This window comes from Marmota flaviventris, chromosome 9, assembly GCF_047511675.1.
Source record: "Marmota flaviventris isolate mMarFla1 chromosome 9, mMarFla1.hap1, whole genome shotgun sequence".
Lineage (NCBI taxonomy): Eukaryota > Metazoa > Chordata > Mammalia > Rodentia > Sciuridae > Marmota > Marmota flaviventris.
In genome coordinates, this window is record NC_092506.1 from 49684979 (window position 1) to 49696871 (window position 11893).

The 11893-nt window shown below is 39.8% G+C and overlaps 1 protein-coding gene across 1 annotated transcript in view; it reads right to left on the minus strand.

Moving 5' to 3' along the window:
- The window catches only part of Far1 (fatty acyl-CoA reductase 1), a 59435-nt gene extending 52875 nt beyond the window's left edge, over nucleotides 1-6560 (minus strand). Inside the window, exon 1 of the mRNA XM_071616375.1 lies at nucleotides 6466-6560. The gene's annotated coding sequence lies outside the window, so the exon portion shown is untranslated. The remainder of the gene's footprint in view (nucleotides 1-6465) is intronic.
- Between the last annotated feature and the right edge of the window lie 5333 nt (nucleotides 6561-11893).

Below are 11893 nucleotides of genomic sequence, written 5' to 3' on the forward strand. Positions count from 1 at the left end.
TGGCTGATGAATGTTTATGGTCTCAGGGCTGGATGGAGAATCAATCCTTTATAAATCAAAAACTGTGCATTACTTCTAGGAGTTATTTCAACATAGATGTGAACTTCAAAATTTTTTAACAAAACTTTCCCTCCAAATGATCTTAAATGCTTAAAGGTGAAACACTATCAGTTAAGTTGTCCTAACTTGACCATAGTTTTCAATTATCATTATTCTTGCTTTTTATTGAGCTTTTTTTAAATTACTTTTTAAAAAACCTTTATTTATTTATTTTTATGTGGTGCTGAGGATTGAACCCAGTTATTTCTGGGGGCAGGGAAGGGGGGTGGTGGTGATGTATTTATTCCCCCCACATGCTGGAGATTAAATCCAGTGGTGCTCTACTACTGAAGTACATTCCCAGCCCTTTTCAACTTTATCTTGAGACAGAATCTTGATAAATTGCCCTGGTAGGCCTGGAACTTGTAAGCCTCCTACCTCAGCCTCCTGAGTAACTGGGATTACAAGTATCCATCACCACACCCAGTCATTGTTCACTTTTGTATCATGTATTCTACTTATTGTTAATTCAGGATGGATAATTGTCATGATATAAAGTACCATACACCTACTCCAAAATCTTTTGTAAAATCATTCCTACTTATTTATTAACCAGCTTGTTCTCCTACATGAATCCAATTAAGAATTAGTCTAATTTTTAAAAATTACACAATTGTATGATAAACTTCATGATTTTACCACTCCTATTAAAAAATAATCATTTGTAAAAGGTGAGCATAACACATGATAATTTAGTTGAATTTTAACAGTATGTTCTCTACCCTTATATTAAAGAATGAATTATTAAACCAGGATCTACAGATCCCGAGGATACTTGAATGGGCTTTAGGAGTTTTAGTAAGTCCTTAAATTTACAAGAAAATTAAGTGTGTATGTACATTTTTCTAAAGAGATAGGACAGGGCCTTGAGAGAATGTTCAGAGAGGATTTTAAACTTTAAGAATTGCTTAATATACTTTAATGTTTTTCAGGGCGTGGTGGCACATGCCTGTAATCCCAGCAGGTAGGGAAGGTGAGGCAGGAGGATCTCAAGTTCAAAGCCAACCTCAGCAACTTAGTAAGGCCCTGAGCAATACAGTGAGACTCTGTTTCCAAATAAAAAATAAAAAGGGCTGAGGATGTGGCTCAGAGGTTAAGGGCCCTTGCGTTCAATCCTCACTACCAAAAAAACAAAATTTACTCTCAATCAGAACACCTCATAATTATCATGGTATGAATTCCCTAAACACAAGGATAGCTCATGAAATTCCAACATTTCTAAGAATTCCACAGAATGTAAAAATGATCTATAGTAGATATTTCAAAATAATCTTAAAATTGTCAAATGGTTAATATGCACACAAAGAGGCATCATTTTCTCAAAGGGGCTTATATATGAATGTTGATATGCACACTCACAAACATTCTAGCCAGAGAGGATTCACAGCACTTGCTCTACAACAGAGCTAAACAGCAAAAGCGGGATTGGGATTATGGCTTAGTGGTAGAGCGCTTTCCTAGCATGTGTGAGCACTGGGTTCGATTCTCAGCACCACATACAAATAAATAAATAAAATAAAAAATTTCATCAACAACTAATAGAAATATTTTAAAAAACAGTAAAAGCAGTACAGTTTTCATAAAAGGTACGATATCTAAAACATCCATGTTTTTAATTAGAAAGAGGGCACAATGCTTGTTCAACCACAGCTGGCTTAAAAGTTCCCCACCTGTCTTCCATTTAAAGGATGAGGAAACTAAAGACCAAAGAGGGGAAGTGACTTGCCTACAGTATACAGCAAGTTGCTAACCAAAACTGAAACTTAAATCTGCTGATTCACTGTCTAATATAAAATATCTACATCACAACACTTTTTCTACAGCACACTATTAAAGAGAATGAGTTATTTTGTCGTGCAATTTTACTACATACTTCAATTTTATATTATACCATATTTTAAAAGAATGTAATAATAGGGGGCTGCGGATGTGGTTCAAACAGTAGTGCGCTTGTCTGGCACGCGTGCGGCCCGGGTTCGATCCTCAGCACCACATACAAACAAAGATGTTGTGTCCGCCGAAAAACTAAAAAATAAATATTAAAAAAAAAATTCTCTCTCTCTCTCTTTGGAAAAAAATAAATAAATAAAAGAATGTGATAGGATAAGTAAAGGGAGACTGGGTAGAAAATGAACAAATTGGTAAGATGGTTAAGAATGAAAACTACAGACATCTACCATACTTCCTCAATTTTGAGACTTTAAGACCATTTAATAAACATTTTAATATAAAGACAAAGTAAAATACATCTTCATTTTGAAAAAATATCAGAATGTGAAAACATACATCTCTAAAGCAAGAAAATGTAATATAATGTATCCTATAAGACACATCAATAGCACTCTCATTTGAGGCAGTACTACAAGGCACAAACACTTGGAGCAAGAAGTCCAATTTTCTCTAGGGTAACAGTTATTAAATACCTATGATTATGTGGCTCTCTGCCCCAATTATAGTTACTAACATAAATAAGTCCTTCTTGTTATTTGTCTCACGCTAGAGTTTTGGAGACAAAGCAAAGTTTGAATCCCAGATCTGCTACTTAGCTCTCCAGCCTCTGGAGAATTACCAACTTCTCTGAACTTCCTTCTCCTCATCTGTGAAATAGGACACATACATGAAAGAATTGAGAAGTATGTTATTTATTTAAGGAATATAATACAGCGCCTAAATAAAATAGGAATCACATTTAGTTTTCTCCTATAATCCCCATGGGCCAAATAAAATTAAACACTAAACTGATTTATAAGACTCCTCCCTCTTCATTTAATCAATCTGTACTGATTCTAGGACAAATCCTACTAGTTGCTTGGGAATAATTCCTTGGTTAAAAAAAAAAAAAAAAAGCTTTTTAAAAAATATATTTATCTTCTTCCTTCAAATTGGGAAAACAATGATGAATTTTTAACTGTTTAAGTCAATCAGTTAAATGTAAATTCAGTACTTTCATACTGCCTTACTGAACTGAAACTCTAGGCCCAAGACAAACCCACCAAGAGAGGAACTACAGAATCAATGTGTGAGACCAAGGAAGGATATGAATACCAAAAGAAACTGTTAAGATGGTTCAATTCTATGAGTGGTTTGTTTTCTTTTAACCTTAAATTCATTTATTTACCTCTAAGAAACAAATGTTTAGGAATTCAAGACCATACCTCTAGGAGTACTTTGCTAACCCGATCTCTCAAATTAAGTAAATGCCTTCTTCTAGTAGGTAGAGTTTCAATTCCCACCAGCAATAATTCAGTTATTTCCAAGATGGGAACAGCCTACCAAAGTGGCTTATATGGAGTAGGTACTGAAATAAGACCTTCTTTTCTCTCACTCCAAGTTCAGACCTACATACTACATATTCCCTATTAGCTCATTTCTATTGAATGGTTTTTATGCCCCCCCGCCCCATTATCATTTTTTTTAAATTTGGAACTACACCAAAGTATAAGCATTTTTAAACCATTCAAGATCTTTTTAGCAAAAGATTAAAGTAATACAAGGGGACCTACCATCATCTTTCCTATGGATTTGATCAGAACTATGATCATGCCAAATATTTAAATTTGGCACTAAGCATGATTACCTGCCCATATTTTAATACCTTCATCCTGACTAAATTTACTTTTCTTTTTTTCCTTATTTAACTCAGTAGTTTCTTATCATTGCTCCTCCAAGTCTTTCAGTTAGATATTTTGTTGCTGAACACTTCCTTCTTTCTTAGGTTTCTATCAATAGCATATTCCTTGGTATCTACAAAAATCTCTCCAAGTAATCTTTTAATTTCTTCACTGGATCTTTTTCTATAACAATCTCTTAAAAAAAATGGCTCAAGCCAAACCCTTGAATTTTCTTGTCCACTAGGAATCTTGTGCATGTAGTATAGTGCCTGGCATCAATGCTCAATTAACATTGCCATTTATTAGCTGTGTGACCTTAGGCAAGTTAAATCTCTCTGAACCTCAGGCTCCCCCACCTATAATTTTTAGATAATCCAAATATGATACTTAGAAAGCTCAAAACCAAGCACTTTTTACTATCAATATAATCTACTATAAAACTCAAAAATGTTTCTAAGTATATGTGATTGACTATCAAACTTACCTCTCAATAATCCAACTTATTTTTACTACATTCGCTTATCAAAAAAATTTTTTGTGCACTTTCCTTTATTGCCAATCTTTAATCCATCAACTGTTCAAATTATCTCCTAGACACCACACAGAACCATCATTTATCAACTAAGCTACAACAAGAGGCTTGATTCCCACACCCTTAAATGTTCATTCAACATATTCAATTATCCTTAAAAAACATTTTTAATTTGTGATTCTTTTCCATAGTTGCTCATACTATGTCCAAACTGGACTGCCATTACTGGGTCTTCTATTAACTCATATCCTAACTAATACTTCAAGTGATGACTAAAAACTCACATTTTTCAGAAACCTTCCCTGATTAACTCCACACCACTAGGATTACTTCTCTGCTCCAAATGGCCTCAACACTTAAGTATTTTGTTACACTAAGGGTAAAATGTGGTCATAGTTAATAGTGTTACCAAAAAATAACTTCCACAAAAATTATTTCTGCATCCCAAAGAATGATCCATTAGTTACAATGCTTCCCTGATCTGGTAAACAAAAAAACACCCCATACAACAACTGCTCTCTTTGGATTTTGTCCTTGACACTGTAACTCTTTCATGATCCTTTGTCCCATCCTCAAACAAAAATTATTCCTCTCATTTAAATCCACTGGATAGGGCTGGGGTTGGGGCTCAGTGGTAGAGTGCTTGCCTAGCATGTGAGAGGCACTGGGTTTGATTATCAGCACCACATATGAATAAGTAAATGAAATAAAGATCCATCAACAACTAATAAAAATATATTAAATAAATACATAAATAAATCCATTGGATATGTATGTGGTAGTGGGCCACCTTTGTTCACACTACCTCTTCTCTGGCCCCAACCTCTGTCCACACACCACAAATAAACACCCCCAAAATTTCAAACAGAAAGGCAGTAATAGTGATATACATAAATTATGTCTTTCTTTTCTGAAAAGAATTTTGAACTTACTTAGCTATAAAACTTTTCAAGCTGAAACTTCCCAGAAAGCATAACACATCTTCAAATTTCACTACATTTTCAAAAAGGATGATCCTGTAAAAATAACCGGGCTGTACTTACACATTAATTATTGTGTTACTGTAAGAGGTCTTGCATCACTTTAATGCTGTATTACACATGCCCAAAAATACAACTGAGAAACTCCCCTCTAGGGCAGATATTCCCAGAGTATTTTCTGATGTTGCCTTTAAACTAACACATTTGACTTTTTTTTAATGTAAAGAATTAAGTATCTCCTCACAGCTGTCCACTCAAAAGCAAACAATATTTGTGCCCATTACTTTGGAGAAGATAAGTTTGTACGCTGCTGAAGTAAAACAATTAGTTGGACTGTCAGTGAGAGTGGCAAGTAGGGTGCGGAGGCAGAAAGAAGGATTAGCAACCTCAAAAGTGAGTTAACACGTCGGTATTCAGTCTCCAGTGTATAGTGAATCAATCAGTGGACCTGGCTCCTTCCGTCTTTCCAGACTGTTCTTGTTCAACTATTCATAAAAGATTCACAGCCTTCAGCTACCTCACATAATTCTACCTCTCGAGCTCCCTGTGTACTTTCAAAGAGGCCAAATAACGCCTCGTCAAGCATCCTCCATTCACATCTCACCTAAAGCCTCCCCGCTCAGTCACCTTCCGGCTTCAAAGATGCGTTGCTTACTCGAGATCCACGTGTCCCCATTTGTCCAAAGACCTCAACCTTCAAAACCCAAACCTTTCGCTCCCAGCTGATTTCCCCTAACCCCTGTCGCTGCCTTCTTCCAAGAGGCCAACCACGCTTCCCAGTCCCACGCTTTCTCCCCGGACACCCTTTCCTAAGCATCACCCGCTTCCCATCACTTTCTTCCTCTCCAGACCCCAAATCCTTCAATCACAGGCCTCCTTTTGCCGCCACGCTCTCTCGAGCACTCGAGCCCGCTCCCCCGTTAACTACCCGCCCCACCTTCGCCATCTCTACGCGGCCTCCCACCCCAGGCGGCGCCCCCGGCTCCGCGGCTGCCAACCAGGCCCTTTCCTACACCCCCCGGCGGTCCCGGCCCCTGGGAGGGCGGCGGCCGGGCCACACTGCAGAGACCATCCGGGCTGACGCGGGCGCCCCGGCTCCGGGCGTACGCGGGTGGGGGCGGGGGCGGGACAGGCCAGCAGCCCCACCTCGACCCAGCTTGCTTCCCGACTCCCACAGCCGCGGTCCGGGCCAGGCGGGGAGGAGCCAGCAGCCCGGCCCTCCCGCGGTGCCCCTGCTTCTCACCTAGACGCAGACACTCAGGCCTCGCTCTCCCCCGGCAATCCCGCGATGGCTGCGCCGCCGCTGCCGCCGCGCTCTCCTCACTCGCGTTTCCACCGCCCCCGACCGGCTGCTGAAGAGCGGACAGACAGCGGCACGCCCATTGGCTGCGGCCCACACTCGCGTCACGAGCCCCGACCGCACCTCGGGATGTGACTGGATGGCGCGGCGCCCCTTTTCCACGTCTGCTCTCGATTGGCTCTCGCGCACACCCTTACTGCACTCCCTCCTCCCCCGGCTCAGCCCTCCACCCCTCACCAGGTTTCCATCCGGGCGGGAGGGGGCCGGGAGCAAACGCCAGTGGGACGCGAACGGCCAATCGGGGCGCTGCGAGAGGACCCGGAGGTGGGCGCCGCGGCGGCCGGCCGGCGGGGAGAAGCTCAGCCAATGGGCGCGCGCCCTACATCCCAGGCTCGGCAGCGCCTCCTGGCAGCTAGCGTCTGTGCGGGTAGCACCCAGGGCCACGCCCGGCTGCTGGTGGCGCGGGAGGGGTGCCCACGCGAAAAGCGAAGAGCACGCGGGGAAGCCGGCGCGGGAGGCTGTGGGCAACCATTGTAGCGTGCTCCAGCTCTGCTTACACGGAGTCTGCCGTGCTTTTTGGTGGGTGCTGAGGGTGAGGGAATATCTTAACTACCATCTGGGTTTGGGTCCGTGAGAGCGAAACCTTCGCTCTGTGGACCCCTGAATCTGCATGGTGCCCAGTTAAGGAGAGCGTCGCCCAGCCCCACCGTACTGTAGGTCAAAACATTCCACCTACTACTTTCTCCAAGATCCTGCCGTACAGAATTTAGGTTTGATGAGAAAAGTTGGAATAAAGGTTATCTCTGAGGAGTAGGGACTTGTTTGGTGGAAAGGGCAAGAAGGAATCTAGTAGGTGTTGGAAAAGTTCTTTTTTTTTTTTTTTTTTAATCTGGGTAGTAGTTACTGGGGTGTGTGCATGTGTAGAGATTAATCGACCTGTACACTTAAAGGTTAGTGCATTCTACGCACTATGTTGAGATATAATTCACTTCTTAAAATAATGAAGGGATCATCAGAATTACTCCGTAGTAAACAATCCCCACTAGGAGTTAGCTGTCAATTAAAAGCCACAAACCAAAAAAAAAAAGCATTTGTGTGAAGTAAAAATGAGTTAAAGCTCCTGGCACAGTGAATAGCACACATTGGTTAAAACTTTAAGGATGGGCCAGATGTCGATTTTTTTTTAGGGCTTCAGAGCTTGTTTCAGTGCCTGGTGCTGTTAGTAACACAAAGACACTCAAAAGTACTGCACCCAGTTGAAAACTACAAAAGTTTACTAAGCTGCCTTCTCTCTGTGGCCTACCTAAACTCTAAGCCCAGGAACAAAGTTGAAAAACTTGAAACCATGGTTTCTACATCCAAAGACTCACAGTCTAACACCATTTCTGGAAGGAATCACAGAACACAAATCTAACACAGTTGCTTACCTTCAGGGAGTATGCATTCTATCTGCTATGTTAGGCAAGACCAGAGAGAGGGCCTAGAACCCACTGAATCCAGTACCCAAATTCTGAAATAGCCAGGGTCAGGTGAAACATTTCCTAAAGTGGATCTTTCCCCAAAACAAACAAAAACTCGGGGCCATGCCAGGCAGAGTGGCATGCACCTGTATCCACAGTTACCCAGGAGACTGGCCTAAGGAGTTGGAGGCCAGCCTGGGCAACATAGCAAGACCTCATCTCAAAAAAACAAACAAAAACTAGGCTAAATTCTTGACTCTAAAAGGACAATCAGAATAAAATATAGATAACAGTATTTAATTCTTTAGTCATTAATTTGTTCAATTCAGATAAATGTCTTCATTTAAAGTACTCGTTTCTAAAGTAGGCATGCAAAGCTGGATATGTCAGTTTTTTTCCACAGAGCATTGAATGTTTTGAGACAATTCCAATATAATTCAGGGTGAGAGACTACGTAGAGAATCTAACCCAGCTTAGGGAATTTTAGAAGCATATTCTTAGAAGACATGGAGTTATGTTAACCACTGCTAAGGTTTATCAACATATGCAATTAGACACTATTGCCAGAAAATACTTCATAAATTATTTGTTAATGAAAACAACTTAATCTTTAAGAACTATCTGGGGGCTGAGGATGTGGTTCAAGCGGTGACGTGCTCACCTGACATGCGCGGGGTGCTGGGTTCGATCCACAGCACCACATAAAAATAAAAAATAAAGATGTTGTGTCCACCGAAAACTAAAAAATATTTAAAAATTCTTCCTCTCTCTCTCTCTCAAAAAAAAAAAGAAATATCTGTATATAAGTGCAAAAATTAATACTTAGTTCTGAGGAAAACATGGAGTTACTTAAGTAGTTGCTTAATGACTACATTTTGACTTTTAAAAATAGCTTTAGAATTGAAAACATATAGGCATCTTATTTGATTCAAGTCAGTGTGCATGTAGTAGGTACCTCCAGCAGAGACTCCACAGATAGGCAGATAGCTTTCTGGAGGAAGACAAAAGAAAGGATCACTCTCCAAGATTGTATAAACCCATGAGTAGAATATGTTATTTGGCCTGAATCCCTATAGTGAACTATTATTCTTAAATAAATTTTAAAAATTCATATAGCTACAACAAATGAGCAATTAATAGTCTTTACAAAGGCAATGAAGGATTTGGCCCCAGAGTTTTCCCTAGAAAATGTAGTAACACTGCTGTAGTGTGAATTTGGATTGTCCCACTAAAGACTTGGTCCTCATCCTAGCTGTTTTGGAAAGTGGTGTGACCTTTAAGTGGTGGGCCCTAGTGGGAGTGGTTATTGGGGACCACATGCCCTCCCTCCCAAGTGGATTGTGGAACATCAATCTCTTCCTCTCTGTTTGCTTCTCAGCCATGGGAAGAGAGTGGCTTGCTCCACCATATTCTTCCTCCCAAGGTATGTTGTCATACTACAGGGCCAAAAGGAATGGATTCACCTGACCATGAACTGAAACCTCCAAAACTGTGAGCCAAAGTAAATCGTTTCTCCTTTTAAGGTGATTATCTCAAGTATTTGTTACAGTAAATAGAAAGCTAATTAACCCAAACACCAAAAAATGTAATCATTCATCCCATGGTTTTCCCTATCTTTCTTCAACAAGAGCTTGGAAAATTAGGCTGCTGAATATTAGATTCAACTGCATTATAATTTTATTGAAATATAGAACAGCTGTACATGCTTTTAATCCAGGTTATAGAAACTGTACTGCAAATGTTTTTCTTATGGCAAGTATCATTTTCTAACTTACGATATATTTTTCTGTCAGTGTTATATTAAACATAGTTCTGGTGAGTTCTTCATTGTATTCCCCACAAAAACCTTTTGCAAGTACTCATCTATTCATCTGCATTTTTTGGGAGAGGAAATTGAGGTTCAATGAGACAAGTCACATGACAAAGTCACACAGCTATCAGGTAACAGAAGTGGGATTGAAATGTAAGTCTATTTAATAGCAAACACCAGAATTTTTCTACTGTACTCCATTGCCACCTCCAAAACCAAATCAAATCATTATGTCTTGTCCTAATATATATTTGTATCCCCCTCAGTGAGTAGCACAGAATCTTATCTATGTCACTCATGAAATTCACCAAATTAACAATTATTTTCATCATGCTTCATCTTTACAGATTCCGTGACAATTTAAAAGTAACTGTTGCACATTAAAAATGGTTTTTTGTTTGTTTGTTTGTTTTAACAAAACTGAAGGGAATGCAGCTCTCTTTGTAGATTCAGGGGAGATCTCACCACACAATGTATCAGAGATGTTCATTCTGATAGCAGTTTCAGGCAACTTTGCTCCAGTGAGCTAAATTCCAGTTAAGGCAGTTATTCTCTGCAACTCATGTGGTGATTTCTACCTTGACCCGCACCCAATTATGACATTTGTAATTGGTCTGCTTTATAGGCTGGTAGAAAAACCACTAACAAAAATACCCCATCAAGTTTCTAACATTTTTATTAGCACATCAATTGCCAGTCTGAGCAAGTATGCACAGGCCCCTGTGGCTACATTTCCACATCTCTGAAGGAAAAGTGAAACCCAGTATCTGTCTTGGGTGTTTCAGAGATCTGTGGAATGTGTTTGGGTTTTCATGTGGAAGTAAGTGATCTGACATCCTACAGGCTTAATCTAAGTGGAACATTTCCTGACTCCTTTATAGTACTCTTTGTCTGACCATTTACTTTCTTATTCTCACCTGTTTTTTTTTTTTTTTTCTATATCGTGTTTGTTGATATAGGTGTCCTGGAGTTACCTAGCTCACTGATCTTAAGAGGAAAAGAGTTACAGCATTTGTATCTTTTCTTTAGATACCATCTGTCAATTTACCAGTCGTTATTGTGAAAATCAGAAACTATCTTGCTGCCCAATTTCTTTTCACATTTCATCAGATGGTCATTGTTTTTTGTTTTGTTTTTGTTTGTTTGTTTTGTTTTGTTTTTTCTCCACTTTTTGCGGTGGCATTGTCATCATTTGGACCTCATTTGGGGATAGTGGTAATTGAATATAGAACCCTGAGACCTGAGAATTCTTTTCTTTTTATTTCTTAAGGATTTACTCCCTTTGTATATGAGTCAGAACAGAGCTGCTGCACATACCCCAAAATGAGAATCACTAGTTTGCCATGTTTATTCTGTTATAACATGTCCAAGGTGTAAGCCACAGACTCCAACGCACCTATTTCCTCTTCTTGGAGTGGTGCTTCTAGAGAACAGTGCCTGAAGTTCTAAAGTCAGCACCAGCATACCCTGGAACTTCTAGGGTGAGGCCTCCTCCCAGACATATTTGCTAACAAAGACTCGGAGCTGAGAGAACCTCAAGCAGCCAACCACACCAACCACACCTACCACACCTATGTGTTTAAAAAAAAAAAAAAAAAAGTTAGTGTCTACAAAGGTATAACTCTTTGAGGAAATAAAATACATTTTATTTTATTGCTGATCTCTTATTATCCAGAATAGAGAACAATGTGCAGATTATAGTTTCTCCATAAGAAAGCCATTTAATTCCTCGACTTGTAGATTTTTTTTCCTACTGAAATAGGCAATAGTTGGCTTGAGAAGAATAGAGCATAGTATTAAGGATCCTGATTCTAGAACTGAACTCCTGAGTTTAGAATCTCAGTACTACCATTAACCACTTATGTGACCTTGGGCAAATGGAAATGGCAATAATTCTACCTGCTTTATAGGGTGCTATGAAGCTGGATATTTTAAAGCACTGAGAGTAATCTCTGGCACATGTTATCTAAAGAATTGTTATATTGTGTGTGGGAGGTGTTACTGGAGATTTAACCCAGGGGTACTCTACCACTTGAGCCACATCCCCAGCCCTTTTTATTTTTTATTTTGAGATAGGGTTGCTGAGGGTCTCACTAAGTTG